We start from the raw sequence: 20,826 nt of genomic DNA on the forward strand, positions 1-20,826 counted from the left end.
TCATCACATCTCAACAATAATCAGAAAAAAAATGTTTGGCACTAAGAAGCTTATCTCAATCACCTTATTCTATGCCTCTCCAGATTCCTAGGCAGTACCTAAATCTGCAAGGAAAAAAATCCCACCAAATACCCTCCCATTCATTCATTTTTTAAAGCACTTTGGAACAGCTTTGCTTTCTTGAAAATCCATCACCAGTAACTACAATGAAGTTAGCAGCTTTATATCATTAAACATAAAACATAAATGGAATTAATGTCACATAGAGTTTAATTGAGTCTTCCATGGCAATCTGTTATTCAAATTGATTAGGAGCAATATGAAACAGGAAAATGTGAACTGTCATTAACATGTAGTAGACTGGTTAATTGAAGCTTCAAAGCAGAGTTGTATAATACAGTTTATACTACTGTAGCTTCATCGGAAAATACCCAGAAAAAACTGAAAATTTCAGAAAAGTCTGAAAGTCCCTAAACTTCAGACAGATCGCTTAGGTAGGGTTTTGACAAGAGGAACACCATTTCCTGCCTGTGGCTGTGTGTGTAGGTTTGCAAGACATCTGCATTAAGATGCCTGAAGAAGCAGGGAACTTTACTAACATCCATGCAAAGATTTAGTGCTAAGCAGATTCCCCAATATATGATTGTACTTTCATTTTTCTGGTAAAAAAGAAATCTTGAAGAGTCTGGCATAAAGGGATAATGGCATTGCTTGCTCTACCTGATATAGCTGAGAGAGAATTTACAGTGCTCCTCACTCTTCCCAGGGACTTCCCAGAATGTTCTCTTTACTTTGTCAACAGTTTCCACTGAAAACAAATAAACACACTAACAAACACATGAACCAAAGGGGGAAAAAAAAAAAAATAAAAACAAGGAAAAAACCCTACAACCTTAGCACAAATTTGTAAAAAGGTAGAAAAATACAAGCATTATATAGTGCAGTTCTATTATTATAAATAATATTATTTATACAAGTAATTTATACTGCAGTGTTATGGGCAGGCTAATGCAGTGGGATAAAATAGCTGTGAACTCCTATCAGCTCAACTCTTCTGTGCTGCAATGCAGAGCTTTTAGGAAGGTTGAAACCACCATTTCAAAATGGTTCTTTATATGGTGGTTATTACCAAAGTGTAAACTAACTGTTAGCAGATGGCTTATCTGATTATTTCTGCAACTAATGACTAGAGCCAGGCAAAAAGTGTATTTCATTTTGTAGTGGACTCTGCACTTTAACAGAAGCTTTGCACTTCAAATGAGGGTGCTTCACCTGAAGCAGCTGTTAACCATAACCCTTCACAAGCAATGATTTGCCACAGGTGGAACCAGGATTGATCCTCAGGAGCAGCAGGAAGATAAAGACAGAGCTCTTCATTTAGAGTAGATGTTCTCTGCACTGAGTCTCTGCACGGAAAAGCTTGATGTGAAGCCTTTAAGGAACCTGTATGTCAGGACCCTGAGGACACCAATACTCGCCCTGACAAGCCTCAGTGTGAGCACAGCCTCTGCCCAGGACACCAGAGCCCCACTTCAGCCCAGACATGGGAACCCAGACCCTGCCTGAGCTTTGCTGTGAGTGCGCACCTGAATGCGGTCTTGTCTCCGGCCCTGCCTCCTGGATGGACTGACTCTGGAACCATGGCATGGCCTCAGCTCCAGCCTTGCCTCCTGGATGGACTCTGGAACCATGGCATGGCCTCAGCTCCAGCCTTGCCTCCTGGATGGACTCTGGAACCATGGCATGGCCTCAGCTCCAGCCCTGCCTCCATTCCACTTTACTCTTGCTCCTTGGCTGGGCTCCCTGGTGGACTCTGGACTGGGTTTGCTCCTTGCCACCAACACCCAGCGCTGCGTTTGACCTGTGTGTGGCTGCAGGTGGGATAGTGAGGGGCTGCTACCCATGGATCACCCAGCCCTGCTCCTGTTTCTCCTGACAGGGTGTTTCTGGCAGCAGCCACGGCCATACAGGGCGCATCATGTAGGGCAGTAACTGTGCAGGAGAGACAACACCTCCCACTTGTGTTTTCTCAGCCTTCACCTGGGGATACTCAGCGGACCCTACGAGCCCCGGTGAGTATCTCCAATTTCCAGTCTCCCTTTTGCTCCCAGGTAAATGTCTGTGGGCGCAACTGCCCGTCTGTACAACACGCTGCAAAACAGCCTTTGTTTGCTTGGAACTGGCTCCAGCTAGCTACTGGGCTGGTTCTGAGTTTTGTACTGTACAAGACAGTGAATAGCTTATTCATACAAATTTATCCATCAATGAAATAATATCCTTCCTAGGACACCCCTTTCCAGACTGATGATTCTCAGCCGGTTACTTTGTTTTTTATGCAGAAACCATTACAGATACTTGATCATATCTGTTGCCTTTCTATGAAGGTCTTCAGCTCAATATATGGTTTTTAAGATAGGAGACCTGCTACACATGTATGTGTATGTGACATGGTTAATATGATTTTTTTCTTTTAAAAAGCATGCTTTGCAACAAAAAGCTCTCTCTATGCTGGTGCTTTACTAACTGAAATACCTCTAAAGTGCATGTTAGAAAGTTGTGTGGAGGACATCATACAGGTGATACTCTAACTCTTATCATAGATTACTCTCCACTTTTCAAATAGCATAGTTGTTTAACTTTAAAATAATAATTTTGGATTCATTTGATACCAGAACTACAAAAGCTTTTGTTTTCAAAGTGCTTGTAATTTATTAATGTGCCTCCAACATTAAGAGAAATACCATAATTGTGCAATACCCCAGCATTATCAGCATACAATTGCCATGGCGATACAACATTATTAACATGTCTAGCAGAAGAGAGGGGAGCCACCACAGCATGATCAAAAGCCCTGCAGCTCCAGGCGGTGGGAACTGACACAGCTCCTTCCTGAGCTGCCCAATATCACATCTGCTACTCTAGAGCTGACAAGTGAAGACTTGAGGGAGAAAAGCCGTGGCATTAAACCACACAGAGGCGTTTCAGTCAGCCTCCCTGCAGCTGTGCCCTGGGGCTGTCACTGATGCTGCTGTCCCTTCTGTAAGGGGACAAGGTACTGTCGTATTGCAAGAAAAAATACCTGTGCGTTTTAAGACCCCAGGTTTTACTAGCAAGTGAGTAAGGGCTTCCCAGATTCTGATTTTGGCTGGAGGAAGCTATGTGTAAGTCCCACCTCAGCCATCTCTACCACCTTTGTGCATCAGATCCTCAGCCCTTGCTGTGCTGAGCAGGGCTACACCAACAGCGTCTTCGACACATCTGAGCTGTAGCCCTTCAGCTGCTGCTGCCCAACACTGGGACACCCCACTAGATCTGGTGGCTTTGGACACAGCTGGCCAGGAGCCAGAGGAAACAGATGAAGCCTGTTGACGCCCTGGACATCAAGACCACAAGAAGAAAGTGAGTCTTGTTCTGGCAGCATCACCCCTAAAGCAAGGAGCAGAGCCAGCCTCAAACGAAGGGGAAGAGTGCACTGTCTACACTGATGGCTCTCAGCTCTTTCCATGCTCACTTGTGACTTCTCCCACTAAGTTTCACAGTGGAGGAAGGAGCTGGACATCTCTTATCTCTAATATCTGTATGGGCTAGACAGAGCCTGACCTAGCTGGCTATTGCTAAAAGAAAAGCATGGCTGTTTGATGATTAATTCAGCTGGAAGCATTCTGCTTATAAATGAGATTTAGGAACAAGGGTAAAATGGGAAGTTGTAGAAATTAAAACAAAATGAAAGAAAAACCCTTCTAAAACCCCACCACAAAACAGCAATGAAAATTTATACAGGTAGATAGCTCTATCTGTGAAATGCAGGCCACTTCTTCAGCCGACAATTAGGTCATGCTGGCATGTGAAAGATGCTTGAGAAATCCTCTGTATAAAGGGCATTCCTACTGAAAAGGTGAAACTGCAAACCAAATTAACCCTTATTACAAAAAATATTGTAATAAAAGAATGTTTTTCTTTTTTGACACTTGTGGTTAGAAAATTATATAGCACAATTAAAGACTTTGCATGTGACAGTGATTCAATGAGAGACATCACTGGACAACAGTGATGATCAGTGCAAAATTCTAACAGTCATTTTGATCTCTGTCCCATCAGTAGAAGAATCCACATGCAGTTGCTCTACCACAGTAATTATTTTGTCCTATGACAAAGACTTGTGAGGTAAGTATTACTGAATGTAGTGGGGACTGGAAGAAAGAAGTTCAAAGCACTTCCACTGTTATTCTCTGGCCATCATAGAGCTTCAGAGAAGTCTAGTCTCTGGGCATTTGTTCCTTTCTTACTTGCACTCACACTTGTTTATATTTTCCTCCCCAGTGTTTTCTTCAGTTAGGCTTTTGAGCTGTTCAAAGCTCTTTGAAGGTGTGAAATAAAGGCCCATCAAATTCTTACTGATGTCAGTTGAATGCCACCCAAAATAGCAAATGGGTTTTGACAGGCTCCAAGCAGCATGTCTTTGCATTACTTGTGATTTCATTTTGGCAGTTCAAATTTCTTTAGATAGCATTCACTTTTTCACCGTATAGAAAAGCATACACTTCCCAGCTGCAGAAAGCTACCTTTGTCTGGAGAATCACACACCTAACACTTTGAAATGCTCATGTGAAAAATGAATACATGCTATTAAAAACTCTGTACTATCAACAACCTAGAAATGGAAAGGCGCCGTTGTTGGAAAAACAATCCTATCTAGCAATCTGTTCCCTAGTTATTTGTGTGAAAGAGAAGGTCCGTTCCTGTCAGTCAGTAAAATAGGAGTGCAGTGTTTGAAGGGATGTCCCCTGACAAGTCAACAGCAGTGGGGACATGAAGTCCCCCGAGTCATTCAGTTCCCATCCCCGTTCCCCGCAGGCTGTGTGACAGGCCTGGTAAGTAAGTGCCCAGAAAGTAGACAAAGTGGATAAGAAATCCACTAATTAGGAAAATTGTCAAGATTTATTTCTTGGGACTCCCAGAGCTTGCAAGGAATGAGCAGGAAGGCAGAGCCTGCCCTTCCCAAGGGGTGGGCTGGCTGGCATCCCAGTGGCACAGATGGCGGGGGGGGTCACGTACACGGTGTCCCCTCATGGCAGTCCACAGCTGGACCTGCTTCTCCTCCTGGGTCAGAGACAGAGCAGGCTTCTCTCTGCCTCCTGGAGAGCCCCTGGGCTTCTCCCCTCCCTGCGCTGACTGGGGGGGACACAGCAAACTCCCTGGAGAGCTGCTGGTGTTTTGGGGCAGCAGTGCTGAGACCCACCACCCCGGGACATGGGTTCAGCAGCTACAGCCCACCCTAATGCATGGTGCTCCCACAGATGTGTTTGGAAGAGGGTCATCATTTGGGGGCAGGGCTGTAATATTTGGTTTTTATCATCCTTTACATTTGCTCTGATGCAGTTATTTAGTGCGACTAGGAATTTTTTATTCCCCAAAGTTACTGGGGAGCTTATTAAACGAATAAGTGGGTTTCTTCAGTGGAAACATGCTGGATAAAGGAATATGGAAAGACATTGCATCCAAATTGCCTGGCCTGTCTGTTATTTGTTTCTAAAATTGTTCCTACAAAATACACCAGTTTGATGACTTCACACGCTCTCTTTGGTTAAAATCTGCACTTTCACTGGACAATACAATCCTCTGTGCAAAACAATGCAAGCCCTGAAGTCTCATGTCCAAAACCTAAGGTAGAACTCCTCTCCAAACCAGCAATACATCACAATCACTCCTGGAGTGGCAGCTCTCTACTGGGAGGATGCCCTCGGCCAGGCAACGAGGACCTCTTGCAGGGAGGGGGCTATTCTGGGGGTGCCTGTGATGGATGAGTGTCCCACAGGTGGGTGTCAGACACCCACGTTCTTTGGGCAACCACATAGAAACAAGCACTGCTCTGCCTTCCCTGTCAGGCCACTTGATCCAAGTAGCAAAGTACAACTCTATCACCTGTTTTGGGATGCAGAAGAACAAGACAGTAAAAATAAAATCAAACCATTTAATGACTTGTAAATAGCTTAGACTGAAAGTTTCAGGGTGTGCCCTCATTTAATACTGTGTTTCCTGCTCCCTGCAGGCTCTAGCTATGTCTGCTCCAACAAGTCAAGAGCAAGCTCCAGCTGTCTCTGTGCTCCGAGTCAAGAGCAGCAAGGTAAGAATGAGTTCTTTTATATCTATTTGACACTTCACGTTTATTTACCTGTGCCTCTTTCTGTTTTTCCAGTAACTGTTGAACACTTCTTTCACCAAGCTCTTAAGAAATCAGCTAGAGTGTACTTGCACACAGTCAATAGAGCTGTAAAGATTTTTGAACCAGGCAATCCTAAGGATGTAATTTTGTAAATTGTTCCTGATATAATTGGTTGCTTAGATTCCCTGACTAAGGTTTACAGTCAGGTGACTCTTACTACATGGACAACGTGAAGCCCTGATATACAGGAAACACAATAAGGAACCCATATGCCTGAACATATCCCTTTTGACTTTCTTCTAGTTTCATTATCATGTTTTCAATGTAATGAAATTATTCAAAAATTTTATAATGGATTATAATTTTCCTAATTACTAAAACTGAGGCAAAGATCTATTTTTAACAAACACAGATTTTTTTCATTTGAGGAACCAAACAGCTCATTTTAACTTATTAAAAAATAAATGTTTAAAATGTACAAGGAGGCTGAAAAGCAGTCTGAGTCAGGTAGTGTTTCAAAACTTAGCAGGCCAAGTGCTGTTTTCTGTATTTTCTCTCTATATTAAGCACTCATGATTGTAATGTTAACTTGTTTGTGCAATTAGTCATTCAAGAAGCCACCCTGATTCAATATGGTTTTCCTAACTGACCTCACTGGGACTATTTGCATGAACTGAGTTGTACTACCTCCTTTCCAGTTTGATTAATAATAATAATAACAACAACAACAATTTTTGTCATGGAATATTATGATTTTTTTTTTTAATATGGACATAAGTCAGAACACTGCCATAAGACACCCAGTTTAGATGTAAGGAAGTTTATATGTAATATTATCTCAAAGGTGAGACGGTATTTCTAAAGTGGAGGGCAAGACTGTGCCTTGCCAACATCTGCAAAGAATAACAGAAGAGCAAAGCCTTTGTTAAAGGTATCAGATGGACTGGTTCTTTTGAAGCGTCAGTGCCAGATTTTTGCTGCTACTCCTCAGCGGTAGCTATGTAAACAGAGATAAGACACTTCTTTATTGGACTGCCGTTCCTGTGAGCATGAAAGATGATTCATGCAGTAAAGGACCTCTGGCTTGGTAAAACAAAGGTCATCTCTCGGGAACAAAGCAGGGGACTGTGACACACTGAAGGCTGGTTGCACTTAAAATTTTCCAGCCACTTGAAGGTTTCTCAAAACAAGTCCAGAATGATTCTTTTTGTTAGGTATAAAGTGCATTTGATGTCATTCTTCCTTCAACTCTCAAAAGATAGAAGAAAAAATGTGAATAAATCATTGGGATAGAAAACAGAGAGTGAAAGTTTCAATAACAACTGAAATTTAGACCAGCAATGGAAATGCTTTTTCTTAATGAATACAAACATCTTTGCTGTATTTGCTGAAATAAAAGGGTTCTGCAGGATGAAGTATATACACCAGACAGGATTTAGATCATATGTTCAGCATAAATTCTGGTTTGTGTTTTGTTGTGGGCTTCTGGGTTGGGGTTTTTTTTTTTCCTTTCCTTTTGAAAATTATTGTGGTTTAATCTTACTGCTGTGAAGTCCTTGTTGAGTTTTGAATTCTGAGTCTTTATGGTTTCCTCTGCATTAATTTTGCTAAGGTGTAACTGCAGACTCTCCTAAACTCAAGTGTGTTTTAGAAATTTACTTTGAAGTCTGTGACTAGAAGGAGGCCTAAGATTCTGCACTCAGTTGCTGCCGTTTCTCATCTATGCAACTTCCTGTGTCTAAACTTTCCAAATTTGCACCGTGGCTGCAAGACATGGTGGGATGCAGCAGAGATTTTATATGTGGTACCAAGAAAGGCTCTTCCACTTTATAGGGCCTCTGCGTGGTGAACTGAAGTTTTGCCCCTGAGCCTCAGTAATGTCAGATCATCGTGCTGGCGTGTTTGTAGAGTTACAAATCTGTTGCCACTCTGTGTTTTCAAGTCTTCTTTAAAGTTACACTTTATTTTCAAGCAAAAGTCCAATGGTTACTGTAATAATGAATACAGTAAATAAATACGGAATCTATAAATCTGATGCTAGGCGGAAGCACTGATAAAAAACTGAGGGAATGCATTTATCTGAGAGCCTGAAATATTTCTCTGGCTAGAGGAGTATTCAGACAAGCAACTGGAGTCTGAAATTCAAAGTGAGCACTGTGGGGTGCAAGCAGCTACATTTTGCTATGGACTGGAGAAAAAATTACGTATTCAAGAGAGCTGGCCTCTGCATATCCTATGTGCTGGGTGCTGCCTGAGCTCCCTTTCCTTTCAGCACCGCATGAACAGAGCTCAGCAGCCTTCTCCCCACCACATTGCTCCACTGCTGGGCAGTCCTGAAGTACCAACATCCCTGAGGATATTTAAAAGATGAGTAGACATGGCATTTACTCAGGGACATGGTTTAGTGGTGGACTTGGCAGTGTTAGGTTTACGGTTGGACTCAATGAGCTTAAGGGTCTTTTCCAACCTAAACAATTCTATGATTAAGCTGAGACACAGTGAGCAGGGTTTTGTCTTAATTTGATCTTTGGGAATACCAAACGCCAAAGCTGAATTCAGGAAATTATTATTACTCCTGTAGCAGAGGTGAAACAGTAAGTCGCTCGCTGACTTCCATGGAAACCAGGGTGGATTTTCTGTAGCTATTAATTTTTTATCGAATGAGATGTTTTGACGTAACATACATTCTGGAATATAAGAAATCAAGAAATCATCTATTATCTATAGCTCAGTAAGGTAAAATGCTTTTAAACATACAGAGATAGATTTGGTCAGTACTAGTAACTAACCTTTTCTAAAGGGCTGTTCATTTGTAGATTTTTATAACCTGAGGAAGCCCTTACCAAGTAGATAGGCTTCTCTGTTAATCCATGTTAAAGATCTTTGAGTCCTGCATAAAACAGAGTGCAACTATTAGAAGAGACATCCCAAACTCTTCTAAATCTGCCAGGGCTGGAGGAACCACTAAGTCCTGGACATATAACAATATCTGATATCTGGACATACCTGATTTCTGTAATTCTTAGCAATTTCTTCTTTGCAAATAACCTCTCTTTATAGCTGCGTTATCTTTTATCTCTGTCACTGTGTGAAGGTGCAAAGAGATGACTTGAACGTTTCTTGTGACACAGTTGAAAACTTCAGCCATAAGCTGGCATCTTAAAGAAATGGGAAGAGATAGTAGTTAGGAGAGAACATGTTCAAATTCTGAAGGAGAAAAAAGATTCTCAGAGAAGACAAGGCTAGAGGAGTACTCAAGGAGATGGACAGATAGTCCTGAATGCTTGGCCAAATTTTAGGGAGTGAGAGTACTAACTGGTTTCAGAAACCAAACTGTGATCTCAGCACGTAAGACAAATCTTGGTCCATTTCCTCTGCAGAGAGGACAGTGGTGGCTTGATCATTAGCATGACCTCTGTAATAGAGACTATCATTCAAGAGTGTACTGGAGGGAAAAAACTCCAGTTTAACAGCTGCTGAGCTGGTGCTGCAGTCAGTGGTAACAAACCTTCCTACACTCTTGTATATCCAGGGAAGGGGATGACTGCACATAACTTGTCAGGAGCTGGAATTTCCATGAGCTAATTTGTCATAGCTCTGTGCTACAAACTGTGTAAATATCAGCTTTTATTTTTATTTGTCTCTGTATTGTATCACTTTATTTCCATCTGGGTTCATACCAGAAGGTATGTTGGAAGGCAACATCAGTGACTTTTTACTTTTTCGCTGCAGTGGATTATACTACAAGGTAGATGAAAAATTCAGTACTACCTGTTTTACCTTTCTTGTTCCTGTCTTCTCTGTGGTTCCCTGTTTCACTGTCTTACTCACGGTTTCAAAGTTAAATTTTTGTCCTAAAACTGTTGACCTTTTAAAAATGTGTTTTATAATGCATTTTTAGTTTCTCCATACAGTGTGGCTAAATAGAATTACCAATTTTTGTTCAGTACAAATAAAATTCTAAGTGATGCTAGTGACCTTCAGGAGAAAATATCTGCCCTTTCATAGATAGTTTTTTTCCAATTTAAACACAGAAATGAGGTAACTGTTTATTTTCTAACAATGTACCATAGAAGTATCTCTGTATGAACAGAATTAGCAGATACTTAATCTGGCACCCTCCAAGAATACAGTTTGCATTTTCACTCAGATCTACTTCAGATGGCAGGGCCTTGCAGCAGACACACACAATGCTCGGCGTAGCGGCAGGGTGAGGAGCAGTGAAGGGTGACGTGTGGAAGAAGGAAATTACTTTCAGCAGTAATGATGACCACTGAGTCTGCAGACCTTGCAATGATCTGGAGTCTACAAGATACCTTTACTGCCAGAATGTGGACAGGAGAGCAGTATTTGTTTGGAGTACCCTGAAACGTCACGTGGCATCCTAGGGATGGACTTTGTCACACACCTCTTGCTCTGAGCTCCCACAGACTACCAGAGGGCAACCACCCAAGCCATGCTTGCAGCACAGTCCTGGGGCGGTGCACACAGAATGTGCTTATTGGCAGCATGGCTGCCAACGCAGGGGTCAAAACTGGAAGGCAACATCAGTGACTCACCCTTTGGCCTCAGTCTGCAACCATCCAGGGAATGCTGGAGTCACCAGCAGCCATACCTGGGGTGGCCAAGCAAGCCCAGAGCACTCTGCTGGCATTTCCCAAAGGGCACAGAGCACCCCAAGAGCTGCCATGTTTCTGGACAGGTGCCAGTCACCCCCAAGATAGCACCTGGCTGCGTTGCCTCTTCTTTCTCAGACAGCTACGGGCAGTTCTGGGCTCCTGCAGGCTTTTGCTCGCAGGCATGGACCTTACTCTGCACTTAGCCACCCCACGCCCCCACCCCCGAAAAAAACTGTCTTTCAGAATGTAAAGCTGACATGGGCCTGTCCGTATGTACATATGCACTAGCTGCAGGCAAATACCTCACAAAGAGCAAACTTGCTGCCTGTTTTTCCATGAGCAACAATACAGGTTCTGCACAAGGTATTTCTTCTGAATATTACTTCTTAGTAAAGAGATGCATCTGTGAGCACTTCCCAACAAACTGCACGTCAAAGTTACTACTGTTTTAAAATATTGCTTCGCTACAGTCATGTCACATGCTAGGGCTCTCTTTTGAGGCAGGCAGAAAAGTCTGTGCTTGGGAAATGTGAATGAATTGGGGAGTATTCATCTTAAAACATTGCATTGATTGTCATGATCTTCCACCTGGCAATAAAAGCTGCAAACAAGTACAAGACAACACAAGTCTTCTCTTGCATAAAACAGTCATTTGTCTTTGTAAAAAAATTAATTCTTTTTTGTCAAGGTTTTTAATCAGTTTGCAAATGTTGAAACATTAAAATGACTACAAGATTGGGAACTGTCTTGCATGTTATTACACCTGTCAGGACAGGGAAAGTTTCTTGTGCCTTGCAGTGCTCTAACACTTGTGTTTTCCTTTAGCCGGCTGAGCAAGTCATGTTATAGATAAGTGGCAACAGTTCCCAGTTCCTCCCAAATCCATCTTAGCTGAGCATTCCCCACCCTTTCTACTAGTGATACCCTTAAGGGTATTAAAAAAGCACTGGAGGAGGAGAGATGTGTATTGCTTTGTTCAGTGTACAGTAATCATTGTACAGTTCCATGCTCAGTGAATATTCATTGCATCCTTCAGTCTGCACAGCTGGGCTGTTGCTTGAGAAGTGCATTCATGCCTTAATGAGGTCCAGACTAATTTATTTGAGGGAAAATAAAAAGAAGTAAAAATAGCAAGGTCATTTGAAGTCTCTTAACAATCATAGTTCTAATGAAGCTTTAAAATGAATGACAAGATTAATTCCCTAAACTTTTAAGTCAGTATGGGGGGTAAATGCAGCCATCAGAGAAAAGAGAGAAGCTATTTTTCCAGGGGGAAAAACAAACAGACGAGGAAAGGGTCTTTCTCCCCTTAAAACAGCAATACTATCAAAACTGTAGGTCAGAAAGTGACCTGTTTCAAATTCTGAGCAAAGTTTATCCTTTGTCCAGTGGGAATATAACTTCATCGGAGGTTTGAAACACATTTTGGTGTCCTCTCCTGTCACTATTATGGTGGCATCATTCTGTGGAATTCTAATTACTTTTTTCACAATTTTTTTCCTTCCTTTGAAAACAATGAGGAGTCTTTACGGTAATCCAAAAATTCCTCTTCTTAGAGCAGTGTTTCCATATTTAAGATGTCAGAACAAATTTAGACTGTGGTATTTTAATATATTTTTTCAGTAAAGGATGACAGAAAAAATAGTGGAAGAAAATATGCGTGATACACAAACAACAACATTCTGTGTTTCAGATGCTATGGTTCTGCTGCTGTATGTCAAGTTGTTTCACTTAGCATGGAAAAAACTGGTACTGCAGATCACTCCAAAGAGTGCATCGGGTATAGCGTGAACTGCAAAAGGTTTTGCTTTCTCCCTTAGGGTTGGTTTGTGCAATTTTTTGCAAGGAGTTTTCTCTGTCCATGCAGTGAGCTGCTGACACGAGGGTGAGTTCCAAAGCAAAATCACATAGTTGTGGATAGGGTGTGATGTGCTTGAACTCACAAGCGCTGCTTGTCATAACCTGGTGTCTGCTTGCAAATGGCCATGCAGATGCGTGCTGGTGTCTCAAAGCAAGTCTACTGGGAAGGGTAAATTGCTTATTTTAGAGTCCATGGAGAAGGGAGAGCAGCTGCGAAGTCTGTGACCTGCTCTGTCCCCGGAATCATTCCTCTGTGCTATATAACAAAGTGCAGTTGAAATACACCCAGGCTGTGGTACTCACTCTTCCTGCCCATCTTTCTTTGGGTGGAATATTACATCTCTAATTTATCTTTCAGTAGCGCTCTCTGCCACGGGTGACTGACTGGTATGAAGAGGGGCATTTTAATACAGTTGTTTCTTCCCATAGCACCTCCCTCCTCAGAAAGAAGCACACATTGCATAAGATCCATTCTTCTTTTTTTCAGTAGTTCACGTTAAATGTTATAAAACATATGAATTATGCAACAGCTCTGTTAAATTTACAGATAGAATGTATGGCATATTTCACATATCAGGACTCTACCAGAAAGTGCTTATTTTATTTTAGGTGAAATAGGTGTTTCTGGTTTTGGTGGGAAGTCCCACCTCTGTGATCACAAAGATTGCACCATCATGTGACAGTCTTCAGCTTGATCTGGTGGATTTTGCTGACATACTAATAAACAGCTTTTCTATGAGGACTAAAATGTTGGAAGAAGTATCCCACAAAAAAATTAAATACACCAGCACCCTTGTGAGTCCATCAGTCAAGGTTGTAGTTTGTAATAAGGGCTCATAACTCGGTTATGGTGGCCACCGATAGATGTGCAGGCCTGCAACTGTTCACTGCCCATGCCACAGAAGATAGCCCCTGTCAGCACATGGCCTGGCTCGCTGTTGCTGCGGAGTCATTCTCCTACTTGCATCTTTTTCCTGCTGAAGAGTGAACCGCTCACCCAGTGTCTGCCTTTCCCCCTCACAGTGGTTCACTACAACCTGTTTGTAGTTGAAAGACCCAGAGAGCTGGCCCACGCACGGGGTTTGACAGAGTGCCTGGGCAGCACTCTCTTTTGCCATGACCCGTCTCACTCTGCAGCCCTAGGCCATTCCTCCAGACTGTGCTTCTGGCTCATCAAAGCTCATCCTAAATAATGCAGCTCCCTGTTTAAACATATATGCATGCCAGAATCACAGCATTGGTCAAAGACATCTTAAAAACACTAGAAATTTTCAAAGCTAATTTAAGGGTAATAAAAAGGAGTCTTACTATAATGGTCATTGAAAGTTAATCTCCAGATATAGGTAAAATATGTATTCACATTCATCTGCAAGTTTTGGTATGCATGAAGCAATGTACAAATTTATAGAAAGTATAAAGATTCTAGCAATTATGACGCATCTGATCGGAATACATTACAAGGATTGAGAATTAAATTGTTCCTTCCACAGAGTCTTTATGCGTCCATCTGAATTTTTAAAGTTCCCTGAAATTTTGTGCAACTTGTAATGCAGTAAAGAAGTTGAAAGAATAAGTCCACTGGCTCAGAAATGTAGTGTTTAGGATCATAAACTTAGACAGTTATCTGTCCTTGTCTCCGGTTGCCTCCTACCCATTGTACCTCTGCTTGCCCTCTGCAGAGCTGTACTGGCCCCACCAAGTGTGGCAAGATTCACCTGTAAAATATCTGCTTGACGCATCCTTTGCCATTGCCCCATCTCCTATAAGAGCTTATTCCATGAGTTGGAGTGTACTGCCTTTGGCAGTTCGAATGAATTTTCCTTTTGTTAAAAACATTGTATTTCCCTGAGAAATGCAGTATTTTTCATTATTTAAATCTTCTCAAATTTCTAACAGACTGTTGAAATGTTCTCTTAAATGTGGCGATTTTTAAATTCATGTAGTCCCTGTTAATTCTTCTTTGTAAATTAAGATTCCATCAGTGCAGAAGTTTTGTGACAGTATAGCCCTGAGCATCAGCATTTAGCTGCTCAAAGTTTGGTTTGTTTAGAGTATTTTACCCCACAGAGGCTGAGACAAGATCATGGGTTATTTGGTATTTCACTAAGACTCTGATTGTCTAGAGAGTGTGAAGTCACCTTCAGAAATTCATTCAAATGCAAGTGGATTGACTTTGTCAGGGTGGGCAGTGGAGGGGGAGGTGCTGATCTTTCTCCGGTGACCAGCGACAGGACACGAGGGAACGGAATGAAGAATGAAGTGTCGGGGAAGTTCAGACTGGACATTAGGAAAAGGTTCTTCGCTGAGAGGGTGGTTGGCCAGTGGAACAGGGTCCCCAGGGAAGTGGTCATGGCACCCAGGCTGTCAGAGCTCAAGGAGTGTTTGGATGATGCTCTTAGTGATGTGGTTTACTGTTAGGCAGCCCTGCGAGGAGCAGGGAGTTGGACTCGATGATCCTTATGGGTCCCTTCCAACTTGAGATAGTCCATGATTCTGTGATACTAGGGTATGCTACTAGGAACTCTGTCTACCCTTAAAGTTTCAAATTTCATTTAGAGATTTTCTACAAGGAACAGATTAATTACTTATACTAAATTAGCTAGCAATTCTCTGATAGTACTGCTCTGCCTGTTTAGTTAATGCCATCTGGTTTCGTTTATTACACATTTTGCAATGCTTACTATGCTATAACAAGAATGTAATTGACCACTTCTATAATCCTGACTTAATCATGTCCTTTTATTTGGGGTTTTTTCCAAGCTATTCATAAATGTCAACTTGCAGTGAGAAATCTAGTTTCTTGGTCTTTGCTGTATTAGTGTAAAGAAAAAATACGGCAGTAGTATTCTCATGCACAGTACAAAAAATAAAAGGTTAATTTTTGATGCTTTCTCTGTCTTCCCAAAATTATTTGTGGTCTTTATAAAGATTCTGAAAAATCATGGGTCATCTGCAATGTAAAATTAATAACAAACATAGATAAAAGTAATACGCATTCAACTATACCCCTGTGTGACTTGTTAAAAGAAGAAAACTGCCAATACTGTCTTTGCCTCTATAGTATACAGGTCAACTCTTCAGCAAACTTATCTCAGAGTTGCTCCAAACTCTTTTTGCCACGATGCGTACAAAGAATGAGACACAGATTGCTCAACTGCTCTGCTGAAACAGTTGTCTTTCCTGCCGACTATCACTTTGCTGATTCCTTGTTCTCTTCTGCTGTGATTTGCCCGTGTCCATCACTTGGTTTATTTCTGGGCAATGAACCTCACAAACTTAAACTTACCTTATTATCCTCTGTTTGGACAATTGTTAGGACAGTGGGAATCCAGTCTGCTACAGGAAATACTAGAATTGCTTTACAGATTCTTAGCAGAACCGTTGTAAACTGGTTTCTGTTCCAAGATGTAGGCTTCATCGACCCTGGAAGAGACCACTCTGGGAGTTTCCTTTCCAGAGCATTATTTGTACCACTGGTTTTGCCTCTAGCTTAGGAAGTAGGCTGTGCTGGTTTTGGCTGGGGTAGTTAGTTTTCTCCATAGCAGCCAGTATGGGGCTGAGTTTTGGATTTGTGCTAGAAGCAGTGTTGATCACACAGACATGTGTTAGTCACTGCTGACGAGCGCTGGCACAGCACCAAGGGCTGTTCTGCCCCGCACCCTGCCCCGCCAGCGAGGGGGCCGGGGGACACAGGGACGGAGGAGGGGGCACAGCCAGGACAGCCGACCCGAACTGACCCCAGGGACGTCCCAGACCGTAGGACGTCGTGCTCAGCAATAAAACTGAGAGGAAGGTTGGCAGGGGGGCCACTGCTCAGGGACTGTCTGGGCATTGGTCGGTTGGTGGTGAGCGATTGTTTTCGTTTGCATTGCTTGTCTTTCTTGGGCTTTATTTCTCTCTCTTTTTTGTCTTTTCATTACAATTTTTTTTTAAAGACATTTCAATTATTAAGCTTTTTTTATCTCAACCCACGGGTTTTCTCACTTATACCCTTCAGTTCTCTTTCCCCACCCCACTGGCGGGGGGAGTGAGCGAGCGGTCTGTGGTGCTTAATTGCTGGCTGGGGTTAAACCACAACATAGGCATAACTACTTTTTAAAACAATGTATTGCTACTCAGTGCGAACACTACATTTTTAAACATACTTTAAAGAAGATTATGTCTCTACAATAATAGGAATAAATTCGTGCTTACTGAAGCTATTTTTAAGAGCATTTGCTTTCTCTTAGAGGTTGTATAAACACATGAGCAGAATCCCTCAGGGCATCATAAATATTGCCATGTCCCTACGTGTTGAATCTTACATTTAGACCTACAAGTTAACTGAAAGATGCATAAAACTCCATGTGGGTAGAGAGCTCCCTTCAGACTTTGCGTTTGAGAAGGCTGATGTGTTCTGTTTGTTTTAGCAAGTACTTAAAGTGCTTTAGTGCCTTTGAAAGCAAAATCCACATTTTTCTTGGTTTTGTCTTTGCCAGCAGCCTGTGAATAATTAACACAAGCACAGGGAGGAAACCTGTTCCCTTACAGTCACTCTTTGCAAAGTCCAGAATCCTTTCTTCAGTGTTTTTCAGGACTGGCTGGTTCTTCAAGGTGTGTCTGGGCACTCTGTAGAGACCGGGTTGCTGCAACCAGCCTTGGAAAAACACATGGAGCAGATCCTTGTCTTTAGCTTCAGAACTGCCTTTTACTCAGATCCTGAGGTGATTATTATATTCCCGGTGAAACTAATTTCAAAAATGTTAAGAAAATACACACTGAAAAGGCACAGTTACTTCAGTTTTTATCCTTCATTTGACAGAAACCAGCCCGTTCTCCAAAACATCATACGTACTTTAATAAAAAACTTCAATAACAAAATTTATATATTTAAGAAAACAGATATTTATGTAACTTGAATATATGCATATTATTTAATTATAATACATTTGTATGATATCTAACATATATGTTTGTATAATTTATAACAACACTTCAGTAACAAAATGTAAATTGCTAGACAACCTTAGGAGTCAGGATAGGACTCCCCTGCCTCAGCTAACACCCTGAATGTGAAATCAGACACTGATAGTCTCTTGATGCTTCCTTTCTAGGACAATGAGTCTTGAACTCCCTTCTACTCTGTAGCAGAGCAGTAAATTTCTGGTCTAACTGTAATAATGAGAAGGTTAGGATGTGGAGATGCTTCAGATAAAGTTATATTTTCAGTCCCATTTTTCTAAAGCAAGTAGTGTCAGCCCTTGCATTTCATATCCACATTAGCATGTTAGATGTATCAACTCCTCAGACGTTGATCCCTTTGAGGAAACAAAACCATGTCTCATTAAACCACTGTGGCTTTTTTTCAGTCTTGCTAGTTGTGTCTTAATCTCCAAAACCAGACCTTTTTAACAGTGTGCATAAGTCCCCCAAGCATGCACAAGGCATGTGGTCAGCTGTAACAGACAGGTATCAAATATTCTATCTAGTAACAGGATTAAGTCTCTCTCTAGGAAAGGATTAAGGCTCTGCAAATCATTACAAGTTTTTGTGGTAGGAACTGCAGCCACTCAGCTTTGTGTGAAGGCAGCAGCATGTAAAAGACTTCACTAAGAAAAGCACACTCCCTTTTCCCTGCAGACTCTACCAGCATGAAACAGCTCTGAGAAGTACAGCACTCACAGAGTGTTTTTTCTGGAGACAGTGCTTCTGATGCAGGTGGGGTGTGCGAGTTTAGGAGAGGTTCATGTTACCTTCCCTGTAAAAGCAACCTTTCTAGACACCGAAGGTCCTGCACAGGGCCGTGGCACTGTGGGGCAGCAATCTGCCTAAGCCCGTTGGCCGTGGTGACACTGGTGACGCTGAGCAGTGCAGCCAGGAGACGACCTCCCTTCAGACGTGCTCTCTGCAGGGACCTGGCCCATTTCTGTCCCCTTCCTGACTTACTGTGTGGCCTTGGGCATGGCCCTGCTACTCTGTGAACATGCTTGTTAGGAAGCAGGGAGGAGGCATAGAGAAGAATAACTTCTGGGACCATCCCAAGCATTGCAGAGTAAGCAGCTGTGTGACACCTTGGATCTTCATACAATCACTGTTGTATTGAGTTGCCAGGCCACCATGGCTCATAAATCCATTTAAGAGCTGCTGCAGCCCAGGAAGCGCTCACCCATGTGTGATTTAGGTATCCAGTATTCTCACAGTGAGCTTTGCAGTAGGGTCCAGTAAAAGCTTTCACTTGGAGTTGTTAAGCGGAACTTCCCCTTCCACCATGCCTGGTACTGCACGTAGACTTCTGTGCGTGGCAGTGGCTGAAGCACTCCTGAAGCGGTGGCACAGAGGCCACGTCTCCTTTGACCCACTCGTTCACGGGACCTGCTGCAGGTATATGACCCTCGTGTTAGATGCTGAAGCACATCTCACGCTTCTCCACACGTAGGTTCCAGCTTTGTATTTAACTGGCACGGGAGGAAGATTAACTTGTCCTTGAAGCTGTTCTGTTCATTCCTGACATTGTAATGTTATATTTGCAATACATTTCAAGTACATCTCCTTACTAGTTTTCTCTTGTTTTTCCAATGAACAGATTAGAGAAATGAGAGCCTTCTAAGATAATTGGAAGCTTTAATTTCACAAGTGCAGTGCAGAAATTTGCAGTGAACAACTCATCACTGTTACTGTGGCCTCAAAGATCTAGACCGAGACAACCCACTCACTACCTTATGCAGTTCCTCCACTCTCCTTAAACAGCTGAGTTGTTTAAACCATCAGTCTCCTGTTTTCCCCATAGATCAGCCCTTCTACAGTGTCTCTGGAGAGCTGAGTGCAACCTCTCACACTGTAAAAAGGTGTCATGATATTTATGTAATATTTCAATCCAAAAGCATTGTAAGAAATCTCTGCCTGTATCTGATTTTAGCAGCAAAAGAAAACTGCTGTATCCACAATATCTATAAAATAAAAGCATATTCCCAAGAACCATGAATAAACTTCTTACCATTCATAACTTCATTTTTCTCATTCATAAGCACAAGTAAAAAAGATTTTTTTTTTACTTGGAAAAATCCCCATTTATTAATAAACTTTAAAATATTTATATTCATGATATTTTGGAATAAAGTTCTCTCAGAATTAAATCAGTCCTGGACAACTTTGACTCGCTTTGACCCGTACAAGCTATAGCCAGAATAGTGCAGGAACCTAGGTCCGTTACATGGGGAACCCTCCCTAATCTAGGTTCTGTATTAATTTAATTCTATTTTACCCATTAGAAAAGATATACTTACCATATGCAGTACATTAGTGCTACTGTCTTTGTTGCAGCTTTTGGTGTCTTGTGCATATAGGTTTGCATTGGGCTACACACATTATATGCAGGCTGAATCTCCCATTAACTTCCAGGTAGTATTTGGCTAGAACAATTGTTGAGTAAACACAAAAGATCTTCTTGAGGTCATTTTTGCTTTGAATTGCTAGATTTTACAGGCATCAAGCATTTCCTAGGGTCACTTCTGTTTAAAAATGTGATTAGTGTCTTCTGTTGCAGACCTTTTGCTTTAAAAGAATAAAGTGTCAAAAACTATTTTTCATGAATTGGCATGAATTGTTGCAGAATTGAAGGTTAGTCTGAAGACAATATCTTTTCAGGATCATCACCACTGTTACTAGACAGTTGCTGTGGCAAATATTCCCATGGCACTTTGAGCAGGGAGTGTTTGTAAGACTCGTACCCCTTTACAGGGAGAACAGTTCTCCTTGTCAAAGTACTGGGAGCTCATTGACTGGAAGTGCTGTACAAAAAAGCCAAAGGATTCCTGATGAGAGATGACATCTGTCTGAATGTTATAAAAGATTATGCTGACCTCCACTCAAAAGGTCTAATTGCTACCTTTCATAAAATCAATTTCCTGCATATGTTACTGATCAACAAATTTACAGCATGCCAGTGGGCAGCTCACAAGCAGTTGGCAGACTTTCTGACTCTCCTTTTGCAAAGGTAAGAGGCAATGAAGAATCACAAAAAAACTAATAACTCTTGTTCTCTGTCTTACTCTAGTCCATGACTGCCATCCCATGCCAGTTTCCAGGCCTGTACTAAAGCATATATGGTATGATTAAGTCCTGAACTCCGAATTTTGCGTTTTGATATCTTCATAAAGTGCCTAAAAAAGCATGCTACTGCCAATAAATTTCCTTCCAGCCAAAACC

This window comes from Strix uralensis, chromosome 4, assembly GCF_047716275.1.
Source record: "Strix uralensis isolate ZFMK-TIS-50842 chromosome 4, bStrUra1, whole genome shotgun sequence".
Taxonomy (NCBI): Eukaryota; Metazoa; Chordata; class Aves; order Strigiformes; family Strigidae; genus Strix; species Strix uralensis.